The 24,483-nt window shown below is 34.7% G+C and overlaps 2 gene segments (V, D, J or C); both read right to left on the bottom strand.

The window, feature by feature from the left end:
- Nucleotides 1-4,075: 4,075 nt before the first annotated feature.
- Nucleotides 4,076-23,466, bottom strand: LOC311280854 (T-cell receptor beta-2 chain C region-like). The segment is given in 6 exons: nt 23,239-23,466; nt 22,830-23,151; nt 7,548-7,594; nt 5,862-6,209; nt 5,475-5,578; nt 4,076-5,046 (listed from the first exon to the last, which is right to left on the bottom strand).
- Nucleotides 8,678-13,658, bottom strand: LOC311280856 (T-cell receptor beta-2 chain C region-like). The segment is given in 5 exons: nt 11,222-13,658; nt 9,682-10,035; nt 9,541-9,558; nt 9,301-9,404; nt 8,678-9,104 (listed from the first exon to the last, which is right to left on the bottom strand).
- Nucleotides 23,467-24,483: the final 1,017 nt, after the last annotated feature.

Genomic DNA, 24,483 nt, shown 5'->3' with positions numbered 1-24,483 from the left:
CCTATTACAAGATGACAAACGTCATAACTTCTTTAACTTCATAACATACCATAAAACGACACTGCAGTGTATAAACCACAAAGAACTGTATTATGTATGCGACCAGCCAACAAATAATGTGACTTTCTAGGAAAATAAATCTAAGTGCATACATACATTTGCTTTTATCCGAAGAGATTTATTAATGAGGAACATCACAAGCTATTTACACAGCAAGTTCATGAAACCAAGCTCAGTCCTGGAGGGCCACTGTCCTGCAGTTCAGCTCTAGTCCCAATTAAACACTCCAGAATCAGCTGTTCAAGCTCTTACTAGGCATTTTCACTTCCAGGCTGGTGTGTTGAGGCAAGTTGGAGCTGAACTCTCAGGACAGTGGCCCTCCAGGACCGAGTTTGGACACCCCTGTCATAAAGCAAGTCAATAAATCGATCAAAAAGAAATATGTAATTGAAAATCATCTATATGAAATAATAAGCACTAATGGTAATATGCAATTTGTGTAATACGTGACTAAAGGTCAATTTAGCAGAGTCTTTGCCTTCATACATTTGAGCTGCAATAAGACATGAATCCAGCAGATGGCACTAACATATAACATTACCAATATTATGGACTTGCGGCTCACAGAAATCAGATTGCTGTAACATCTCAGTTAGTTACAGGAAACATAGTGTCACGTGATTTTTTTTTTTTTTTTTTTTTTTTTTTTGTAACCTCATGGATCTAGTTCTATCCAGTCCTAATACTTATTCCTGTCCAGGCCACTGATATAGTTAACACCAGCCTTGTTTAGTGTTCAGTGTTAACTATCTATTATGGGTATAATCAAACATTATGATTATTGCTTACATGATGTTTAGACATCAACATTTTTTGTTATTTAGTTGTCATTATACTAAGGCTTCTATGTTCTGCTGAGAAGTAGTAGGCGTAGAGTAGAGGCTTCTGGCATGGGTTTTTTTTTCTTTCTTTTTTTCTGCAGACTGTACAAGAAAAAGCTTGTCACACCTAGTTGGAAAAGTTCATTGTAGCAAATTAGATGGCAGTTAACTACAAGTAATATTCAAGCAGTTAACTACAAATGATATGTTTGTGTAATCTTGCAATTACCATCTGTTCTCCACATTATTTGTGAAACTGAGTTCTGAAATAAATACAAAACCAATGGCTAAACAATGTTTAATTAATCTGAATTTTAGATATTTAATGGGATGAGGTAAAGGGGATGCATCAGAACATGTCATTGTTAAAGTTACTAATGCAACTATATATTACAGTGCAGCTTAATAATTGGTTTTGCAATATTCATGCATTTATCTCTGAATTACTTATCTCACTGAATTAATAACCACATATCTAAGTTTAGCAAAATACTGAGTTACTAATATCAAAAAAATAATAATTTAACAGAGCCAATCAAACACTACGCAATTTAAAATATAGAAAATGCACTGCTGTTATTGCTCAGACCTCATTAGATGGCTATTCTTTAATGTATACTAAGATGCCCTAAATTCAATCTTACTCTATTCACCTTGTTTTTTTTTTTGGTAGTGAGTAAGTGTGCAAGTAACACACTCAACTCCTTAATGAGTATTAAAAAAAAAAGTCACTCAAAGTGATTGTCACTTTGTATAGAAAAGGTACATACAAAGTGACTTACAGTATCGTACACTTTATACATGAACATCCCCCTTGACCAACCTGGGGTTCAGTATCATTCTCAAGTCAAGTGCTGACAGTCGATGGATTTCCCCTAGATCAACCTAGATCTTTATCCACTAAACTACAGCACCCAACCTCGCCTCTAGAGGCACACCGTGTTTATTTAAGCCTCAAGACTTTGCTAAGTTCAGCTCTTCATGATGCATTTGCATTTTGCCATCTTTTTTGTATCATTACAATGGCCTGCCACTATGTGTAAGCTGTTGATTTGCTGTTGAACCAGCTTTACAAATGTTTTAAATCTTAAATTACTCATTCCAATTCTTTTTATCTCAGGTATTCAGGTAAACCAAAACCCATTGGAGCTTATTCGTCAACCAGGTGTACCTCTTGAAGTCACCTGCTCCATCACAGGCAATGATAACCCAAACCTGTACTGGTACCGTTGGACCCCAACAGACGGTTTCAAGCTGATGTTCACTTCTTTGGGTAAAGGACAGGTGGATCCAGAAAGCGTGGGGGATTTTTCGTCTAACAGACCAGATTCTCTTCAGATACTGCTGGAGTCCAAGAGTGTAACCCAAGTTGGTTCTGCTGTTTGGTATTGTGCAGCCAGTCCCCACAGTATGACAGACTATAGTGAAAGCTGTACAAAAACTCTAACGCCCTGTATGTTTACACCTGGTATTAGAATGGTTTTGGTCGATCAGATCATATAGACATTGGAGACACATTCCCTTTTACACCTGGTGTTTCAATCCATCTCTTGTGTCCATTTTCAACCACTTCTGTCCTGATTTAATCAAGGGGAGTCAATGGTCGGGTAAATGTAAGGTTTTTTCATACTTTTGATCTAATGGATGAAATAAGCTCACTCAATTTACATATGAACGCTACCGGAGATGGAAAAACATACGGAGAGCATCAGCTTTAGTTTCTGCTCTGACATCCGCAAGACCAGCCGAACGCTGTGAGTGTGTGTTAGAAATCAGGAATGGTGAGAGAACATTTTGCTTGGTACGTTTGTTGTCTTCAAAATAAACTTGGGTCTCCAGCCGACAAAGCTGGCTAATTTACACATTAGGTCAGTAAGCGGAGAGTAGATGGTCTTTTGTGGCTGTTCGAACACATTCGACCACATGAGCGTTCACACTACGAAAGCAATCCGGTCGAATGCGTTTTCAACTACCTCTTGAAGTGGTCGAAAGTGGACAAGCTCAAAACGTTTCAGATCCTGTTTACACCTGTATTTAACGTCATCCACTTGTGATCTGAACGACCATCTTAATACCAGAAAACCACTTTTTGAGTTAATTTGAAGGTAATGTGAGGCCTTGTCTTAAACTGCTTGATTGAAAGAGGTCACACATCCCTATTTTTTTCTTTCAGCTTTATTATGATGCTCCACAACAGTCATCCTACTGACTATTAGTAAATTTGCAACTATGTCAACTTATTCTACTAACCCTAACCCTAAAGTACACTAACAGTCTACTAATACTCTAATGAGAGTTAGTTGACAAAGAGGTGACATATTCTTTCTTTCTTTTTTTATCATCTACAGTAAAATGTAACTCTTGTGTTGAGATTCACTTCACTGTTTTTATATTTGGGGTCCCAGAGACCCAAATTATTTCATTTTAACCGTATTAACTTATTTTCTCTTCAAATTCATTAAAAATGTTTCTCCAACCTAACTAAAACCCATTTGAATTATATCATTGAAGCATTAACCCTCTTAATGTAGGCTTAGACTTTACTGTAAAAATTACGGTAATCAAACCCAAATATGCAACTGGCAGCTGTGTACATCAATGAAAAAATCTAGCTTGTAAAAATATTACGCATTTTATTATGTATATAATTAATTGGAAATGTAATTTTTTTTACACATTTAAATAAAACTTTACTAAAAGACTTTCTAAATCACTGGTGTTTTCAAAAAAACATTTTAATGTGTTAGGCTTCATTTTACTCAGACTGAGCAAATGATTCATGATGCATGAGTTAAACATCATGTTCCAGAAAAACAATACAGATGTGTGGGTGTGTGGTGCAGACTGTTGATACAATACCCTGCAAACATGCTCCTCGAATGAATCAGCTCTGCACCAGTTTCCAACAGCTCTTCTCTTTTTGATTGGTTTAGTCTGCAGACGTGTATGAGCTTTGAGGCTTGTGTGCAGCAGCAGGTGTGTGAAAGATGCAGGACTGATCATGAACATCTCGAGAACGCTCTGACCACATCCTCCACAACACCTTCACACTGCTCGAGAAGAGCTGACACCACATCCTGCTTTCAACTCCAGCAACCTGATGCTTAAACTCATCTAGACACCATTCAAACTACAATCATTCATCTGAGGTGTATTCACACTCTCAAATAAGAGTAAAAAACAATCATATTTTTGGTAACACTTTATTTCGATGGCCCACTTTAGACATTTTACTAACTATAAGTAACTTTGCAAATACATGTCAACTTCCAGTCATTAGAGTATTAGTAGACTGTCTGCTTAATATCTGCTAACACTTTATTTTGATGCTCCTCAACACTGATTATGAGCAACTTTGCAACTACGTCATGTACTTATTCTACTAACCCGAACCCTAACACCCTCTAATGAGAGTTAGTTGACATGTAGTTGCAAAGTTACTTATAGTTATTAGACTGTCTAAAGTTGAGCATCGAAATAAAGTGTAACCATATTTTTTTTTTTTTGTTGTTGCTGTTATTTTCAGTTGCAGTCATTGTTCTCAGTACTTTTGATGTGCCTTGTTCCAGGAATTATAGAAAAAGCTTTAGAGCTCACATTATGAGAAATGTCGAGGGCACGAGTCATATAAAGTCTTATTTTCTTATTGCCGTGGAAGATTCTTACATAACTGAAATAACAACCCACACTTTCCAAAAGCACATATTTTCCACTGCACAAAACATATGCAAATATCCTCTGTTTCTCATAAAATCAAAGGTCTAAATGTTAAATACAGGATGTTTTAGTCATCGCAGAAAGTGGAGTCTAAAACTTCCATTACATTCTGCCTAATATGTTTCTCATTCTTAGTTGTTCATTCCTGATTAATGTTTCAGGCTAACTAGTCGCTTATGCATTCAACTATTGCGGTACATGTGCGTAACAAGCAAAAACGTGTCCAGGAAGGTATTTGTAAAAATGTATTATTCAAAATTAGAAAAATAAAATCATATGTGTGATTTGAAGTCATACAAAACTACATGAATCTAGTCAAATGTAAAATACACAGAAATCTTACACATTTCGTAAATAATAAAGAAAGACACTTCTGGCCTCTCAAGGAGAACGTTTGTGGACACGATCATGGTCAGTCCTCTGGTGATGGTTTCATCTTCACTGAAAACTGTAGGGAAATAAATTCATATTAACTTAAGGGATCATAACGTATCTGTCTTTCGTTTACACAACACAGTTGTCAACTAAAAACTAAAAACTTAACATGAGTTTTGGCCTTTCATTTACACGACAACAGGGTTTAGGGGGCCTGAAAATGCAAACTTTTGAAAACGTCTTTCAAAGTGCACGTTTTTGAAAACTATACCGTTATCATTTCTGTGTAAACTACAAAAATGCGAATTTGTGAAATCATGCACATTACATGTTCAGTCTATAAGCGCAGAGTTTTTCTTTGGTCTGACAGCAGAACACAGCGTTTGCGATCATTTTCGCGGATCCGTGTTGTCGTGTAAACGTACCCTAAGTCATATATATCTTTATGCTCTAAATACATATTTGATGTGTGAGATGTGCATTATGTTTATCAGGGATTACCTTGAGTTTCCACACTACACCAGACACGATCAGCGCATACAGCAGGCTCTTGCAGAGGAACACGATGTAGCCAAAGCAAAGCAGTTTCAATCCCTTTGGCTTCTCTAAAAGCACCAATACACAAACATGTCTGATATATCACTTGAAGTCAGGAATGCAATGACTGTCAAATTAGACAATTCAATATTGTCAATAATCTATGTTTGTCTCATACAGGCCTGAAAAAGATCTCACTGCAATCTCATTAGATAAAGCTATCAAACAAAGTGGCATCTGCGAAGAAATTATGCTAAATATTTCACAAAACCTTCCTTGCAATTTTGCAATTATATCCAAGCATTACAGTCTAATAATCTGTCTATATAGATTTGGTGCATTTTCACAAACCTTTTTGACCATTTATGGTGTTTGTGACATTGACATAATCTTCTCCGTTGTAGAATCGAACAGTACAGGTGAAATTACTGCTGGGATCCATCCAGTCGTTTTTAGAAACTTTCATTCTGCTGCTGATATGGTACAGTAATGTCCCATTTCCCTGTTGGGCTGTGGAGTCAGTTGACACACTGTCCTCTCTCTCTTTGCCGTTCACTTCCCAGGTCAAACTCACATGATCGGGATAAAAGCCCGTCGCCACACACACTAACGTTACATTTGAATCTGTCTCTTTCTGGGAACAGATTTCTCTTGGAGATGGTGGTAGGATCTTGACTTTAGGTAGAGTGATGTTTGTAGCTTGAGAAGGAGAGCGCAGTGTTAGGAAGTTTGATTATACTTTATTTTAAGGTGTCTGTTACAGTGTAATACATTTACTGAGTAATAATAATCAACTACATGTACCTATAGGGTTAGGATTTGGTTTTGGTTTAGGGTTCACTCTCAGAAAAAAAGGTACAAAAGCTGTCACTGTGGCGGTACCTTTACAAAAGGTACGCCTTTGTACCTAAAGAGTGCATATAAGTCCATCAAAGGTACATATTGGTACCAAACGTGTACATATTAGTACCTAAATGGTAAATATTAGTACCTAAATGGTACATATTAGAACCCTTTTGAAGGGTACTGTCCCAGTGACAGCTTTTGTACCTTTTTTTCTGAGAGTGTTAGTTGCATGTAATTGTGCACAGTTTATAGTAATTACTATAGCAGCTCCATGTAACGTGTAACAAGGACACTAAAATAAAGTGTTACCAGTATTAAAGTGTTATAAAGTGTTTATTATACAACAATTACTATGTTATTACTCCTGTCATTATTAAATGGCTCAATGAAATGCTTGATTTTAATTGATCATTCGCAGCATGGTCATTTCGGTAACACTTTATTTTACAGTGTCCTTGTTACATATGTTACATGTACTTACCATAGTAATAACAGTAAATTATGCATAATTACATGCAACTAACCCTCAACCAAATCCTAATCCTATCCTAACCCTAGTAAGTACATGTAGTTGCTTAATTATATAAATGTAACCATCATTTATTTTATTTTATTTTATTTTATTTTTTTGTACAATGATTTTTCATGGCAACACACTGATGCTACTTCCGTGTATTTTGTGATTTATGCTAATACAGTATGTGGATGAAATACTGTAACCGTCCCAAAGGAAAATGCACATAGCAATTTACGTAATCTAGCTGCTTTGTTTAAACATACATTTAAATGTTTAGATGATTTCATTTGTATACTGTTTTCAATAGTTGTATGCTTTTAACACCTGTAGTTTATTGTAAATCCTTTTATTTTTACATTTATGTAGATAGTTACAGTATTATTTCAGCGGAAATGTTCCCCAATTTACTCATTGAAAATAGATAGGAAATTAATATATTATTAATAATAAAAACACTGATCATTCTTAAGTTAATGATTAAATAAACATTTTAAATAAATAAAATAAAATCATTTCTAGTGGCCTATATGGTCCATGCTTCTTTTGCCAACCTATTTTTCAATTGCATGCCATGTACATTATGACCCATTTTACTGCATTTCACAAATCAAACAAGTGCATTTATTGATATGTCTGCTGAAGTACTATTTCAGAGTTTAAAAATTCAAACTTACCCAGAACCGTCAGTTTAGTCCCTTCTCCAAATTCTAGTTTCGCGTAGCTAGTACACGATGATTTATCTCGTTACCTAAACCTCAACAACTCAGCTAATAATGGGCAATGGTACACTGTTTTCGGGGCCCCTTTTCAGTTTGAGACCATGAAAGCCATAGTGGCCTCCCAGCTGTTACTCAGAGGCCTCATGTGAGCTAAAGGTATAGACTGAAATGTAGTTTGTCAACTAATTAAAACTAATGAAAATGTACAGTGGCTGGATGTATATAGGTGAATGTCACTGCATTGGATACAATATCAAACCAAATAACATCTGCAGGGAAATGATGCTAGAATTTTTTTTAGAAGTAACTTTGCTGTTCTTATCATTTTTGTATTTATTTTTTGCAATTAATTAAAAAGTTTTGGTGGATATGAAGTCAGTTGCACTCAAGTTCACACAGGTTCACACAGCAGAGTAACCACAGGTGTAGTTCATCATATTAACTGAGAACATGTTCTATTTATGTTTGACAGTCATTGTGTGGGATGTATAGGATGTACAGATTGAGGAAAAACCTTCATAAAGTGTTCGGGTGCAAGTCTGCGGCATTCATAAACTGAAAATATAGATTTTAAATCACATTTATTAAGTTGGAGTCTAAACTGGAAATAAATAATAATACAAATGTGCTATGTGCTTTTCATTACTTTCATTTTCATTCAGATGATTCTCCTTCAGATAATGAAGCTTAAAGAAGCTAGAACATGTTTCTTCAAGGTTGGAGTCGAAGTGGGATCACTAAAGGTTATGTATTGCTAATAACAATGTTTAATGCCCAGTAACAGTGTATTCACTATGGAGGTATTCTCATAGACCACATACTGTAGGCTACAGGATATAAACAACCACTTATATCTTTGTTACCATTGATTCAAAGTAGTTGGGAGATCAGTGTAGTAAGTCCTATAAAGGTTATTGACTACAGAGGGACTTTTCAAGGTATATACAATTTATTTGTGTTTCCTGGGAATCAAACCTATGACCTTGGCTTTACTAGTGCCATCTACTCTACCAGTTTGACTACAGCAAAACAATAAAATAAAAATGCAATGTGCCTATAAAATAAATGAGAATTTTCTTTGGGGATAATATCCATGCATCATAGATTTTATTTGTATTATGTATAGGCTATAATACAAATTAAAATAAAAACAAAATACATTAAATCTCAATGTGTAAAATAATGAATTACTTTTTACTTCTGTTAAGTCTATTTTTCTAGTATAGTAGTATGCTATTGCTATCAAATTATTACTAAATAGCAAGGAAACAAGCAAAACCAAAAAAAATATCAAAACAGTAACACAACTAGATTTTACGATTAATCTGATCTTAAGCAACTTCACACTTGATAAATATTCAGAAAAGAGCCGAAAGAGAGAAATAAAAACTAGAGAGGATCTTCAGTCATATATACAGCATCTCTTCTCCTGGATGAAGTAAATGGAGAGAGTTTTCTTGGGTAACTTCATCAAACCAGACATGATCAGTTCTTTCACTTTCTATGTGAACCCTGTAAAACAAATATCACATAAATATTAAGACATTCAGAGAAAAAATATATATATCTGTCTGTCTGTCAGTCTGTAGTAACAATTAGTAACAAATACACTTGTAACCAAACACAACAAGTTGCTTATGATGTTAACATCCTTCCAATTCTTATGTTTGAAATTATTAAAACTAAATACAAGTTTAATCAGCCTTACCTTTCTCCATACAAACACAAAGATGACAAGGCCATACAGTCCACTCTTAGCAATGACCACGCCATATGAGAGCTTACACCACTGTGATGAATTTACATAGTTCTCTGGAGATGAAGAGAACAAATTATAACATATTATATTTCTATATAGCATTACTGATCAACTTTTGACCTCTGACCCTAATTCCTAATATTCATCACTTGCACATAGTCATACAAATAGAAAAGAGTATATCCTTACCTCGGGTAAAACCACCCCCTGCAATTAGATGATAAATAATTAGAAGACCCAAATATTAAAATATGTAAACATATTGTATTCACAGTCAGCATTTTATTTTTATTTCCTTTTTTTATCTATATATATATCTCTATTGCATACCTTCAATTCCAAAGACCTTATTTTTATTGACAACTTCAAAATGTCCTGTTTCATTGTGGAACTTCAATTTGCATCTGAATTCGGTTTTTTCATTGCTCCATTCTTTTTTAGTGACTTTAAGTCTGCTGGATATGGAGAACAGTTTTGTTGATTCGTTTCGGGTGGCATAAGTGTCTGTCGCTACTCCTTTGTCTCTTTCTACGCCTGCAACCATCCATGTTATGCTGACATGGTCTGGGTAGAAGTCCGTGGCCAAACACACAAGAGTGACCGTCTTCTTACAGAGCTCCTTGTCAGAGGGTTTTATAATTGTGACATTTATGTCCCCTCGTTTACTGACGTTCATTTTAGGATCTGTAAAATAACATTATAAGCATATGACAGTCAGAAATGCATAATTGATTCATATTTACATTAACAATTTTGAATCTGAAGAACTATTCAGTTTTATGAAGTTAACTTTATTATTATAATTATTATATTTAAGGTGTCCTTGTACAGTGTAATTATACGCTAAGTACAGAGTTATAATAATTAGCTACATGTACTTACTATAGGATTAGGTTTTGGTTTAGGGTTAGTTGCATGTAATTATGCATAATCTATAGTTATTATTATAGAAACTACATGTAACGTGTAACAAGGACACTGTAAAATAAAGTGGGTTACACTTTATTTTATTTTAAGGTGTCATCGTTACAGTGAAATTATATATTTATCCTAAGTACTGAGTAATATTAAGCAACTACATGTACTTACTATAGGGTTAGGTTGAGGGTTAGTTGCATGTAATTATGCATCATTTACTATTATTACTATGGTACGTACATGTAACATATGTAACAAGGACACCATTAAAATAAAGTGTTACCATAAAGTGTTACCGGGAAGTGTCAACAGTGTAATTATGAATGTAATTACAGAAATATAAGTACTGAAATTATGTACAGATGTAATTGCATGCAGGATTTATAATAATATATGTAATGCAACCATGTATGTATAAGTGCATTGTATCAAATGATTAATTTAAATGATCAAAAATACAGTTAAAGACACTTAATATAAAGTGGGACCCAAAATTCGGCAAGAACATTAAGTAAAAAAAAAAAAAAGCACTTTTTGTGGCTAATGTTACCATATTACATTCTCAACTCCGTGTATTGTACTGCAAGGAAGCTAGTAAATAACAAGGTTGCATTTCTACAGTTTATGTGCTCAATTGCTTCTTCAACAGGAAAACCACAGACAACTTTACATGAAACTGATGTATCTGCACTCGCCAGCTCACAGTTATATGCAGCTCATATCTTACTTGATAGAGCATACAGAATAGCAACAGTAATACAGGTTTATAAGAAACACTGATTCATATAGTGCACAACAACAAGAGTTTCCATTGAACAGCTAGGTGCAACACTCAGATCTAGAGAAACTGTATATACATCATCTATATATCCAGTTGTTGGCACTGGCTACTCTGACAATGCAAAGCACTTCACAATTATCCCAAACGAACTCAAAAAATGTACTTTCTTACCTAGAACAGTGAGTTTGGTCCCCTGGCCAAAGTATGCAGGTCTGTTGTTCACACTGCTCAACAGCTACAGTAAAACTCTTCCTATCACTTTAACCTGACTGCATTCTATGCATTTATATAACACTCAATAAAGATTTTAAACACTGCTGTAGACCAATAACATTGATTTTCAATACGCAATAAATATATATCAAAACTTTTCAGAAAAACAACAAGCTTCCATATCACCAAATTAAACATTATGAAGGATTTGAGTTAGGCAAATAGCTTGTCTAAAGGCAGTTTATCATCTAAAACTGTGATTCTGGTGCCTCAGACTCAGCACTGCTTTTAGCACAGAATATTCTCAGAAGAAGAACAGTGACGACTTTCAACTCTTCTAATTCATATCAACACTCCTAATTCACTAATCTCATTACACTAATTATTTTAACCAACACATTCACAGAACACATTTATAAACTGATGGTAAAATACCAAGAGACAAGCAAACAAAAAGATATATTCTTACCTAAAACCGTAAGTTTGGTGCCTTTGCCAAAGTATGCAGGGCTGTTATAGTTCACACTGATTCTAAGCTGCAGTTAAAACCTCAGCTATAGAGATCATGCAACATCGACACTTTATCTAACTATATTCTTTTCTCCAGTTTTTCTAATTAACATCATCATTTTAGATATACTACTAAAATCATTTAAGTTATTAAAGATCAGAATGTTCAGTTTACTCACCTAGAACTGTAAGTTTTGTGCCATTGCCAAAGTATGCAGGATTGGTATTGGTCACACTGATTTTATGCTACTGTTAAAACCTCAGCTATAGAGATCATGCAACATCGACACTTTATCTAACTATATTCTTTTCTCCAGTTTTTCTAATTAACATCATCATTTTAGATATACTACTAAAATCATTTAAGTTCTTAAAGATCAGAATGTTCAGTTTACTCACCTAGAACTGTAAGTTTTGTGCCATTGCCAAAGTATGCAGGATTGGTATTGGTCACACTGATTTTATGCTACTGTTAAAACCTCAGCTATAGAGATCATGCAACATCGACACTTTATCTAACTATATTCTTTTCTCCAGTTTTTCTAATTAACATCATCATTTTAGATATACTACTAAAATCATTTAAGTTCTGAAAGATCAGAATGTTCAGTTTACTCACCTAGAACTGTAAGTTTTGTGCCATTGCCAAAGTATGCAGGATTGGCATTGTTCACACTGATTTTATGCTACTGTTAAAACCTCAGCTATGGTGTAGATTATGTGAACATTGCCACTTATCCCACTGTTTATTTATTTATTCTTAAAGATGAGTTAACTAGTCCAATTCTTCTAATTCACCATCATTTTAGATATCCTGATCAAAACCCTTTTAAATAGCAAAATACCCAATTTACTCACCTAGAACTGTTAGTTTAGTGCCACTGCCAAAGTATGCAGGACTGAGATTGTTCACAATGATTCCAAGCTACAGTTAAAACCTCAGCTACTGTATAGAGATCATGTGTACATTGACACTTATCCCACTATATCTAACTTCATTTTTAAAGACTATAGATGCATGTGAATACCAAAATTAGATATTATATTAGATTGTAAATATCACACATGATACTTAATTTACTCACCTAGAACTGTTAGTTTAGTGCCTTTGCCAAAGTATGCAGGGCTGCGATTGTTCACACTGATTCTAAGCTACAGTTAAAACTTCAACTTTAGTGCAGAGCATGTGAACATTGCCACTCATCCCAGTATCATCTAACTACATTTTTAAAGAACTGGAATAGGTTCTTCTCATTCATGAGGACAAATAACTTATTTGTATATCAGACGTTCTAGAAATCACACTTAATGCTCAAATTACTCACCTAAAACCGTAAGTTTAGTCCCACTGCCAAAGTATGCAGGATATCCAGAGTTCACACTGATTCTATGCAACAGTTAAAACCTAAGCTACAGTTATAAACAGTGCTACTTATCCCACTATGTCTAACCTAATTTTAAAGACATAATTAGATTCTCGAGAACTGCCAGTTCATTCAATACCAATTCATCAATATGGCAATTTGTAAATGAAATAGCATAGAATTATGTTTCTTACCCAGTACAGTTAACTTTGTTCCATTGCCGAAATAAGCCTGACCACCACCAGTGTCACAGCACACATGTGCACTAACAAATTTACCCAAGACACCAAATGCTAAAGCCCTAGCACCTGTTTTTACTAAAACGCCCTGCGAATATCATTACAATATATACTATAGAACAGATACTTACAGTAATTTACAATATAGTCATTTATACATTCGAGATATATAAAACAATGTCATTTTGAAAACTCTCAAAAAATAACATCCTTTTAGACCTTAACATCACATAGGCTGGATATGTTCCTAAATATGCTTGTAAGTTCATAAAGAAAGATTAAGCAAATTACTCACCTAGGACTGTAAGTTTAGTACCTTCGCCAAAGTGTGCTTCACCCATGTTCACACTGATTCTATGCAACTGTTAATACCTCAGATAGTCAAAATCATAAATTATGCTACTTACCTCAATACATCTAACTTCATTTTAAAGAAGGATTATCTCAAGATTACTGAGAAGTATTCCAAGTCAATTAATTCCAATTTAATATCATTTTAGACAACACATTACCTTCCATTTGACACAAGTCCATTGTGCTGTACTGTTTAGCATTGACATGTCAATGGCAATCAATGAAGTAGAATGAATTTTTTTTGAATATTCTTACCCAGAACAGTTAGCTTTGTTCCACTGCCGAAGTAAGCTTGATAACCACCAGTGTCACAGCACTCATGAGCACTAACAAATTTACACCAAGACACCAAACGCTAAAGCCCTAGCACCTGTTTTTACTAAAATGCCCTGTGAATATCATTACATATACTATAGAACAGATACTTATAGTAATTTACCATATAGTCATTTATACATTCGAGACATATAAAACAAAAGCTCTCAAAAAATAACATCCTTTTAGACCTTAACATCACATAGGCTGGATTTGTTACTAAATATGCTTTTAAGTTCATAAAGAAAGATTAAGCAAATTACTCACCTAGGACTGTAAGTTTAGTACCTTCGCCAAAGTGTGCTTCACTACCCATGTTCACACTGATTCTATGCAACTGTTAATACCTCAGATATTCAAAATCATAAATTACGCTACTTACCTCAATACATCTAACTTCATTTTAAAGAAGGATTATCTCAAGATGACTGAGAAGTATTCCAATTCAATTAATTCCAATTTAATATCAATTTTGATAACACATTACCTTCCATTTGACACAAGTCCATTATGCTTTACTGTTTAGCACTGACATGTCAATGGCAATCAATGAAGTAGAATGACATTTTTTTGAATATTCTTACCCAGAACAGTTAGCTTTGTTCCACTGCCGAAGTAAGCTGGATAACTACCAGAGTCACAGCACTCATGTGCACTAACAAATTCACTCAGGGCGGCAAATGCAAGTTCAGTTTTAACTTAAATGCCTCATGAATGCAACTCGACTACATCAATCAAATTTACTCCAATTACTTAGTGTGCTCATGTAAGTCATTTCATAAATATAATACACGAACAGCATAACTTAGGAGATTCATTGGATATCAAAGTCAGTAAATACCTAAACATCACATAGCTTAATTTCTGTAATATCTTGATAAGTTGTTACATATCACACAGAATACTGAAATTACTCACCTAGGACTGTAAGTTTAGTGCCATTACCAAAGTATGCAGGATCGCCAGTGTTCACACTGATACTAAGCTGCAGTTAAAACCTCAAGCTATCAAGACTTTGCCACTCGTATTATCCGAGATAATTATAAAAATAGATTTTTCTTACCTAACACAGTTAACTTTGTTCCATTGCCAAAGTAAGCCTGAGAAGCACCAGAGTCACAGTGCACATGTGCACTAACAAATTTACTCAAGACGCCAAAGCAAATGCTATGTCTATGTCATTCAAGCAATGTTATTTTGAAGATTCTGCATAGTGTACTGAATAAATAACATTTCTTTAGGCCTGAACATCAAGATACTTGACTTACCTAGAACTGTAAGTTTAGTGCCTTTTCCAAAGTATGCAGGGTCGGTGTATGATCACACTGATTCTATGCTACAGATGAAACCTCCTCAAGCTATTTCTTACATATTTAACTTTTTTTTTTTTTTCAGTAATTGGAGAACACCAACACTTCTCAGAATGATATAACAATTGACAATAAAATGTCTACGCATACTGTCTAAAACTAAAGAGTGTTCAGAAAATGCAACAAGCCTACTTTGTTTGTTGAGCTACAAGGCATTTCTAATATTTACAGTACAACATTTTTGCAAATGTCAGCTTTTAGTTTTATGTCTTACCAAGAACTGTTAACTTTGTTCCATTGCCGAAGAAAGCTTGTCGACCTCCACCAGAGTCACAGCACACATGTGCAATAATAAAATTACTCAAGACTTTGTGGACTTAAGTCTAATCATCGAGGCTTCAGAAATGCTGCTAAGCCATTATATCTACGCTGGGGAAGATGTTTTTTTACTAATTTGACCTATTTTACAAATGATAAAATTACACAATGTTTCTTGAAGCCTAATGTCATCAGAGACATTTTTCTTAGTTTTCTTGCAATGTTACAGCAAGCTATGCAAAATTATGTCAAAATATTTCTTACCTAGTACTGTGAGTTTGGTGCCATAACCAAAGTATGCAGGGTTGTAGTTGTTCACACTGATTCTACGCTACAGATAAAACCTCCACTACTCTTAATACCATCCACAAGCTGTCACTAATTCCACAATAAAGAGCAAATTAACAATGAAGAGTTGTGGGTCAGGAAGAACCCTCAAAATGCATTAACTCTGATATATAGTAGAATTGACCAATGTCTCCATACAAATGTAATCTGCAGTTTTGAATAGAAGCCTTACATTTGATTAAGCTCTATAATTTAAATAGTATAAGGTGTGTTTCTTACCCAGTACAGTTAACTTTGTTCCTTCACCAAAATAAGCCTGAGCAGTAGAAGACACAGCACACGTATGCACTAATAAAATGTCTAGGATATGTGCCAGGTCTGGACATTGATCAATAGACTTTTTTCCAAAAGAATTATCCTCAAACTTCAGTACCTACTAATACTAATCCAACAAATTCAGTCAAAAATGTCTCACCTGTTACTGTAAGTTTAGTTCCACTGCCAAAGTGTGCAGGACTGTACTGATTACACTGATGTCTAGCGACGGTAAAAAACTCCACTAAAGATTTTATGACTACATCCAACTGACACTGGCTTTAAGGAACGACTTAAACAATAGAACACGATTAATAAAAAATGATACAAACAAACTGTCTAACAATATTTAGCAAATCTTGGTCACAAACAAATTCAAGCAGTCATAAGACACAATGAAGACATTACTTTGGCAACTATTTGTGATGTTTTGATACTTTTTGCACATTACACTTAGTATTTCTGGAAGATTTAAAGTTATAATCATTGTTTTTCTTACCTAAAACAGTAAGTTTGGTGCCGTTTCCAAAATATGCTGGCTGGTTTGAGCACAGAGTATCAAGACCGTATCACTAACTTCTAACTTACGAAATCTTACTCCACTATATTATGCAATTCCCATTGGTAATTATATGTGTCCAAGGCATTATTTGCATTGTCTTTTACATGTACTTACCTAGAACAGTCAATCTTGTCCCTTCGCCAAAGATAGCGGGGCTGGATCCAAAGCACAGCATGCAGGCTCACTAAAATTACTTTGACTGCATAACCCTTACATTTACTAAACTTATATGTGGTTCTTTTTGATTGTATTGTGATATATTTGTGCTCCCTGTTTTCCTACATGACATATTTTATATTTTCAATCATGTTAGTTTAAATTAGCAACTTATAAGACAGTTGCACAGCATATTTGTAAAAGTTTCCAATTGAAGCTGAAGTAGAACGGTACTTACCAAGAACAGTTAATTTGGTGCCGCCACCAAAATAGGCTTGATAATTGGCACAGCATACGTATGTCATGTCAAAAACAGTCTTAAATTCAATCATACTGTATTTTACACAAATTGTCAACATAGACTTACCTGACAATCATCAGCCACTTATATATAACTGTCTAATATTCCCATGTAGGCCTACATATTAGCATAATTAAAAGTGTTTCTTACCAACAACTGTTAATTTTGTTCCATCTCCAAAGTGAGCTTGATAAGCATTGCACAGTGAGATGGTATGCACAAATTTACGACACAAACTATGTTATGAATAATTAAAGCGTTCTTGGATGGGCCTCTTCCCTACTGCTGTCATAGTTAAGTCATTATAAATATATGAAAGGACAATATTAGTCTATTGAACACTGGTCCGTAAGAGCATTTAAACAATTAAATCAAGCAAACTTACCTAAAACGGTCAGTTTTGTTCCATTTCCAAAGTATGCTTGTGAGCCAGTGGCACATTGTAAACGAGTGCTCCGAAATTTGCATTAGAATTCCTCTTTTTCCATGGTCATATAAACGTCCATTAATTCCATAACAGATATCTCCCAGAAGGCTGTTCAATGTAAAAGCATGTAAATCTGAAATATATATTTCAGGAAAAATATCAAATTATCCAATCAAGTCCAACCTCAAGAACATGTACATGTATTTACCGCCAATAAAATGTGATCAATTTCATAAAAATGTGGGAATCACTCAAAATAGTATTGCTCCTTCTGTCCTAGATATCTATTATATTTAATGTTGAAATCCAATAGAAATCTGTACAATGTTTGTATTCTCTGTCGCTGTCTAATTGACTGTACGTGGCGGGAGGTTTTTGTACAGCGGCTCTATGGGATTGTATCACCGTGGCCCCCTGTCCCCACGGTGCTAAAACATTATACAAAAACAAAATATTCTCTTGCTCTCTTTCCCCCCACTCTCCCCCCGTCCCCCATTTTATCTTTATTTCTCATCATTCTCTTGCACATGTTCTTTTTTTATGTCTATCTGTATAAAGTCTATGTTGCTATTTCTGTGATTACTGAGAATTTGGGCAGGTGCAGATTCCTCCACCTAAAAATGTCTCAATGACAGTTTGCCGACCCCTCCCACATCCTCATGTAACAATCATCAGAGTGTGGGAACAATACAAGAACTGGATCTGTTCAATGATGTGAGTCTGTAAGGCACTTCGCTAACACTTTACAATAACATTGTAAGAAGTGGTAACCTGCAACTGATACCTTAAAGAGCTACTTTTTTACTTTATTCAACTCATAAAAATCTATTTTGTTTGCATATATTAATTTAGGTTGATATAAAAAAAAAAAAAATTTGACTTGAGTTAAACCAGTGAATTTAGATGTTATTATTTTTTTGTTACCTTTTTTCCCCCTTTTTTTTCTTTTTTCTAATTGTTTAACATTAGTTGACTAAATTAGTTACAGTAGCATGAACTAAAAATGTAAATTTTATCAATCTTAATCTTAGTTGATGTTAATCTCAACTTTCACTTACAGTATTCATTACTAAAGTCATAAGTTTTCCTGAACTAACATGAAATAAAAATTAACTCCTGTATTTTTATACAAAGGGAGGGATAAAGGGAGGGATGGAGGGAGGGATGGAGGGATGGAGGGAGGGATGGATGGAGGGAAGGAGGGATGGATGGAGGAAAGAAGGGATGGAGGGAGGGAGGGAGGGAGGGAGGGAGGGAGGGGTGGATGGATGGATGGATGGATGGATGGATGGATGGATGGATGGATGGATGGATGGATGGATGGATGGATGAATGGATGAATGGATGGATGGATGGAGGGAGGGAGGGGTGGATGGATGGAGGGAGCGGTGGGTGGATGGATGGATGGATGGATGGATGGATGGATGGATGGATGGAGGGATGGAGGGAGGGAGGGAGGGGTGGAGGGGTGGAGGGGTGGATAGATAGATAGATAGATAGATAGATAGATAGATAGATAGATAGATAGATAGATAGATAGATAGATAGATAGATAGATAGATAGATAGATAGATAGATAGATACTGTGACAAATGTATTTCTCATTGTTAGTTCATGCTATTTAATGCATTAAATAAAGAGATTTTAAATATCTCAGTCTTTCTAAATATTACCTACAGCATCCTTTAAAAAATGACAAATATTGTATTTTATTGACTTTTTCTCTCAGTGGTAAGTAACAGAATTCTTACAGCTTAAAATAATATAATAAATAATGATTTCTTTATCCAATCTGGCAATATAAGAAACATACTAAACAAATGAGAAGCAAAGCAAGAGCAACATTTAAACATCTTTATTTCTGATGATTACATAATCAGAGATTACAGTGGCGAATGTGAAAATACATAAAGATGATCACGTCATCTGCTGCTGTGAAATACAGTATAAAAACAGTCCTAAAGTTACTCATATCATCCTGCAGAGGTCAGCATATGATCTTTAATCCAGACGATGATTCATTCATATTAAACTGTGCCCCTCTTCTGAAAGTTTGTGTTAATGGAAGAATAACACATGAAGAGCACACGGCTATATGGATTAAAAGACAAGAAATATTTAATGAATTATATATGCATCTGTTTTGTATGGGTTATGAATACATGTGCAGATCCAGAGATAAGACTGTAAATGATTTATCTAATGATTTCCAAAGCCAAGCTGTTGGGGGGCTTGTGTGATCAAGAGCTCCCCTATAGCCTAGACAAGTCACCTTCACTTTAACAACATGGATTGTTTAAAAGCAGCTTTACAGTGATAATAGGAAATTACCGTAACAGATTGTTTAGGCTTTACAACAGCTCTAGGATAAAGTTATTGTCCAGCTAAAGTTAGTTTTGATTGATTGATTCACTTCCGTTGCGAAGATCATATTAACTTAGGAGCCGCTAACACGACGCCGTTCTAATGGGAAAACCCTTAACACGCTCCAGCCGTCCATCCTCCCATCCGCACAAAACAGTGCCTGGTGTCTCGAGAACGCACTCCCTGAAATAGGTTTGAAGGTGCAAACGATTATCCGTTATCTCTGCGCAAACCTTAAAAATGCAAACCCGTGAAAACGCAGACGTCGCGCACAGCCACGTGAACCGGAATTATCCCGACAACATTTTATCTGTTCTGACTGAGGTAAAGGGAAGGAGGCCTTCACAGGGGAGAGACTGGTTGACACTTCAGGACTGCGTTGTCGTCGTGTCCAGGCGAAGGTCCTTCATCAGATCTGGATACGGCCTGGATCCAGCGGACTGCAGTAAACCTCGGGATAAACAGAGAGACTAATACCAGCGTAGACGCCATTCTTCTTATGATGTAACGAGTACATCAGGATTTATGGGAAGTGTTCCCGGTTCCGGCTGACCTGATCTATGCAGCCTAACATTGAATTATAGAAGTCTATAATGTGTTATGTGTATGCTAGGCCAAAGAGATGTGTTTTCAGTCTAGATTTGAACTGACAGAGTGTGTCTGTAGCCTATGACATTTTATCAATGAAATAGCAAAAAATCATTTTTATAAAATATATTAATTTGAAATAAGAAAAGAAAAAAGAAAAAACATTGAAAAATCTGTAAATATAATTGTGAACCCAAAAAGATACCATCTAATTGTATGAAGTTACTATGAATCTGAACAGCTTTCCGAGAGAATGAAAATTTAGTCCGTGGATAAGCACTGGGATTTTTTTTTATCGTTTGTCTGTGTGTGTATTAGGCTGTAGTGACAGGGAATTTTTTTGTTGTATTTCTGATGTTTCTATTTCTGTAGGTTACATTTTTTGCTCAAGTAGATGGCACCAAATTACCGTCTTTTTGAGCAATTAATTCTATTGAATCATTACTAATATATATATATATATATAAAACAGATTCATTCTGTTTATTGGAGCATTGAGCAACTCATAGGACACACTATTTTAATAGTATTTTAATGTTTTGTATTTTAATTACTTTCCAAAAGAGGAAAACAGAGAGATGAATTATAGCAGCCATGATATAAAGATGTCATCAAGATTCAATTTAATGCCAAATGTTATAAATGTACATTTTTTAACAATAAAAATATTTTTAACAATAGATTAAAGATAGGTAGGCCTACACTATGTACATTTAAAATTAAAAAAAAAAATTAATAATGAATACATCATCAAATCCTCTTCCGAAACGTGTTCATGTCTTACCCCGATTTACTATGGTAAGCCTATAGTATTTATATTTTAGACCTGACGGGATGATTTTCGCGGGAAAGGGTGCACACACGTCACTCGCCCCTGGTTGCTTCGTCATATCCGTAAACAATGAAAAGTTGCTCAAGGCTTGTATGGTGTCGTTCGATAGTTGTCACGAGCGAGAAAGCTTGACATGGAGCAACTAAATCATGCATGAACCTCCGAGGAATTGCCCGTTTTAAACAATAGAGAAAACGACAAGAGAACAGGATAAAACGAGGATCAACATTAGCTAGGCTTTTCGGAGATGGGAGAACTGAGGGATTTGAAATGTTGTAGCCTAAAAGCGATGCGGAGGCCGGAGATGATGCTGACTGTTTTTATAACTCAACAGGTGAGTAAGGTATTTTATTGAACAGATACATTGCCATATGTAGCTCTCTGACAGAGTTCATTGTAAAGCATTATCTATTGTACAGGTTCGCTTCATTATGGTTGTAGCGCTGTGCTGGAATTTATTAGCAAGAAGGAAGTGTGTTTATTAATGAGTGTAGCAACAGTAATGTATAGTCAGCTTGAGATCATTTCCATCTAAACTGGTTATATCTCTTAGTAGTGCATGTTTTATTTAATGTTTGTATAAAAAAATATATATATATATGATTATTATTATTATTTTTTTTTTTTTTATGAGAAAACCATATTCATCCGTACAGTAGAGCTGAAGCACAACTAAAACAAGTTATTCCGCAAAATGAATGCAGTTTTGTTTTTTAACCTCTAGAGGGCCAAAGGTTACGTGTACATTTACTGTAAGGTAGATAGATATTTGTTAATAACTGTGTGGACATTTAACACAATAAGCACTAAGCAGTGCAACAGACATGTATCATTCAATTTAGAGCTTTCTAATTTAACTTAAATTCATAATAAATATTTTATATTAGCACACATGCATATAGCCTAAGTAAAGATATGGTAATTTATATTATATTTATTTATGAGTATTTTATGCATTATTCCTCAAACTCCTCTGTTTGAAAGAGCTTAGCATAAATTTCAAAATGAAGTGACAAACAGGTTTGTGGGTATATTTTTATTTATAAGTATGCATGAATAAATTTAGTGCAGATATTAAAATTGACAACTACTTTTCAGGATTTACATTAACATTCAGTTTAACTAATATATTCACAATTTTCATGCAATATTAATAAATCTTTTTTGATTTTATATAATTATTATTCCCATTTGCCATATGATTAGTGAGATCAAAGATAGGATATCCCACACCAACCTTTATTATCATTTTTTTTTCTCTCTCTCTGATCACTGTGGCTCAGATTGGGGTTATTGTTCAGGTGCTTGGTTAAGTTAAGGTACTGTGTAATGCTAGAGGCACAGAAATAAATGCCTGAGTCCTCCTCTACTAGATCCTTGATCTCCAGCGAAGATTCTTTAATCTGGGGACGTTGCATTGTGTATTTGGTGTCTTTGAAAGGGGCAACTATTTCTACTGAATCTTTTCCCAGAGAAAAAGCAGCAAGGGACAGTTCACCTTGACTTCTCTGTCTGTACCAATACATATAATAAAAGCTGCCATCATCATGGTTACATTTGAGAATAACCGTTTGATTCCGTTGGGCAAACAGTTGAGTTTTACCAACTTGATCATTCTGAGTGATGGTTATCGCTGCTAATGACTCTGTGGAGTAGAAAACAATTGATTATATCAACTTGCATAACAACAATAATATTCCTACATAAATGTTTGACTACAGGATAAACTTACTAATAACTAGCAGGAAAATAAACCCCAAACACAGCAGTCCCATGACACAAAAGAAGAGAATCAACCCCTTGCTGTCTCTCACCCCTTCTAGATTTGACTGCACTAGTGAGTCTATGAACAAAAGGAACAGGAAATGACATATGAAAGCCTTGCATATGTGGTATACATGAAACTTTGTTACCTGATCTTACCTTTTTCATTATTTCCCTTTTTTCTAACCTATAATGATGTCTGATTAAGTCCTATTAAACTATAGTTTTTGACTTGAATTATTTGATTACCACTTACAAACAAAAGCACCAACTGGTAAAGATTAATATTATTAATATTAAGGATTATTAAGAGTAGATTTACCACTTTGCAAAATGGTGAAGCAATAGTTTCATGTCTTCAACCATCAACCTTTGAAAGTAATTACATATTCACACATCATTATTCTAACTGATATAGATGAATGTTTCATTTTTCCCCCCTGTTCTCGGCTCAGTGTTGGAGTTGTGGTTGTTGTTTAGCGGTGCAGCTGTAGTATGATACTGTGTGCTTGTGGCACAATAATAAAGAGCCGAGTCTTCAGTCTCTAGTTTCATAATCTCCAGTGTGGACGTCTTTATTTCAGGACGGGTTGCTTTATACTTAGAAGCTGTAAATGGTGCTTCATTCTCCACCATATTTTGGCCAGCAGAAAATATCAGTAAGGTCAAACCCACATCCACCTTTGTCTGCTTGTACCAGTACAATCTGTAGTGGTCGAGATTATCATGTTCACATGTTAATGTCACAGTAGAATTGCTGGCAAAGATGTCTGGCTGTTGACGGATCTCTCCATTGGATTTATCTGGAAAACAGGATTGTAGATAAAGATTAAGATGTCTGCTATCATGTTGTTGGTGACCCTTGTGAAAAAGAAGTGCACTTTGTTGTACTGAATGTGCACTTGTAGTGTACTTAAAATATTAAAAAGTATATATATATATTTTTTTAAATACTTCTAGATAATATACACTGAAAAAAATCGGTGTATTTACTTTGAAACAATTATCACTCAGACATTGTGAGTAAATTCTACAAATAATTGTAAAGAAACAGCAAGTAACATTTTAATTAAATATCACATTTTAAAGTGGCTAAACAATCAAATGTTACAAATATTTAAATACATTACAAGTTTCAAAAGAAATTACATTAAAATATTATTCAGTTCACCAATAATGCTTGTCAGTACACTGTAAACCATATTTCAGAAAC

The sequence above is a fragment of the Rutilus rutilus genome, assembly GCF_951802725.1.
Source record: "Rutilus rutilus genome assembly, chromosome: 21".
NCBI lineage: Eukaryota > Metazoa > Chordata > Actinopteri > Cypriniformes > Leuciscidae > Rutilus > Rutilus rutilus.
This window is presented reverse-complemented; position numbering and strand designations above follow the sequence as displayed.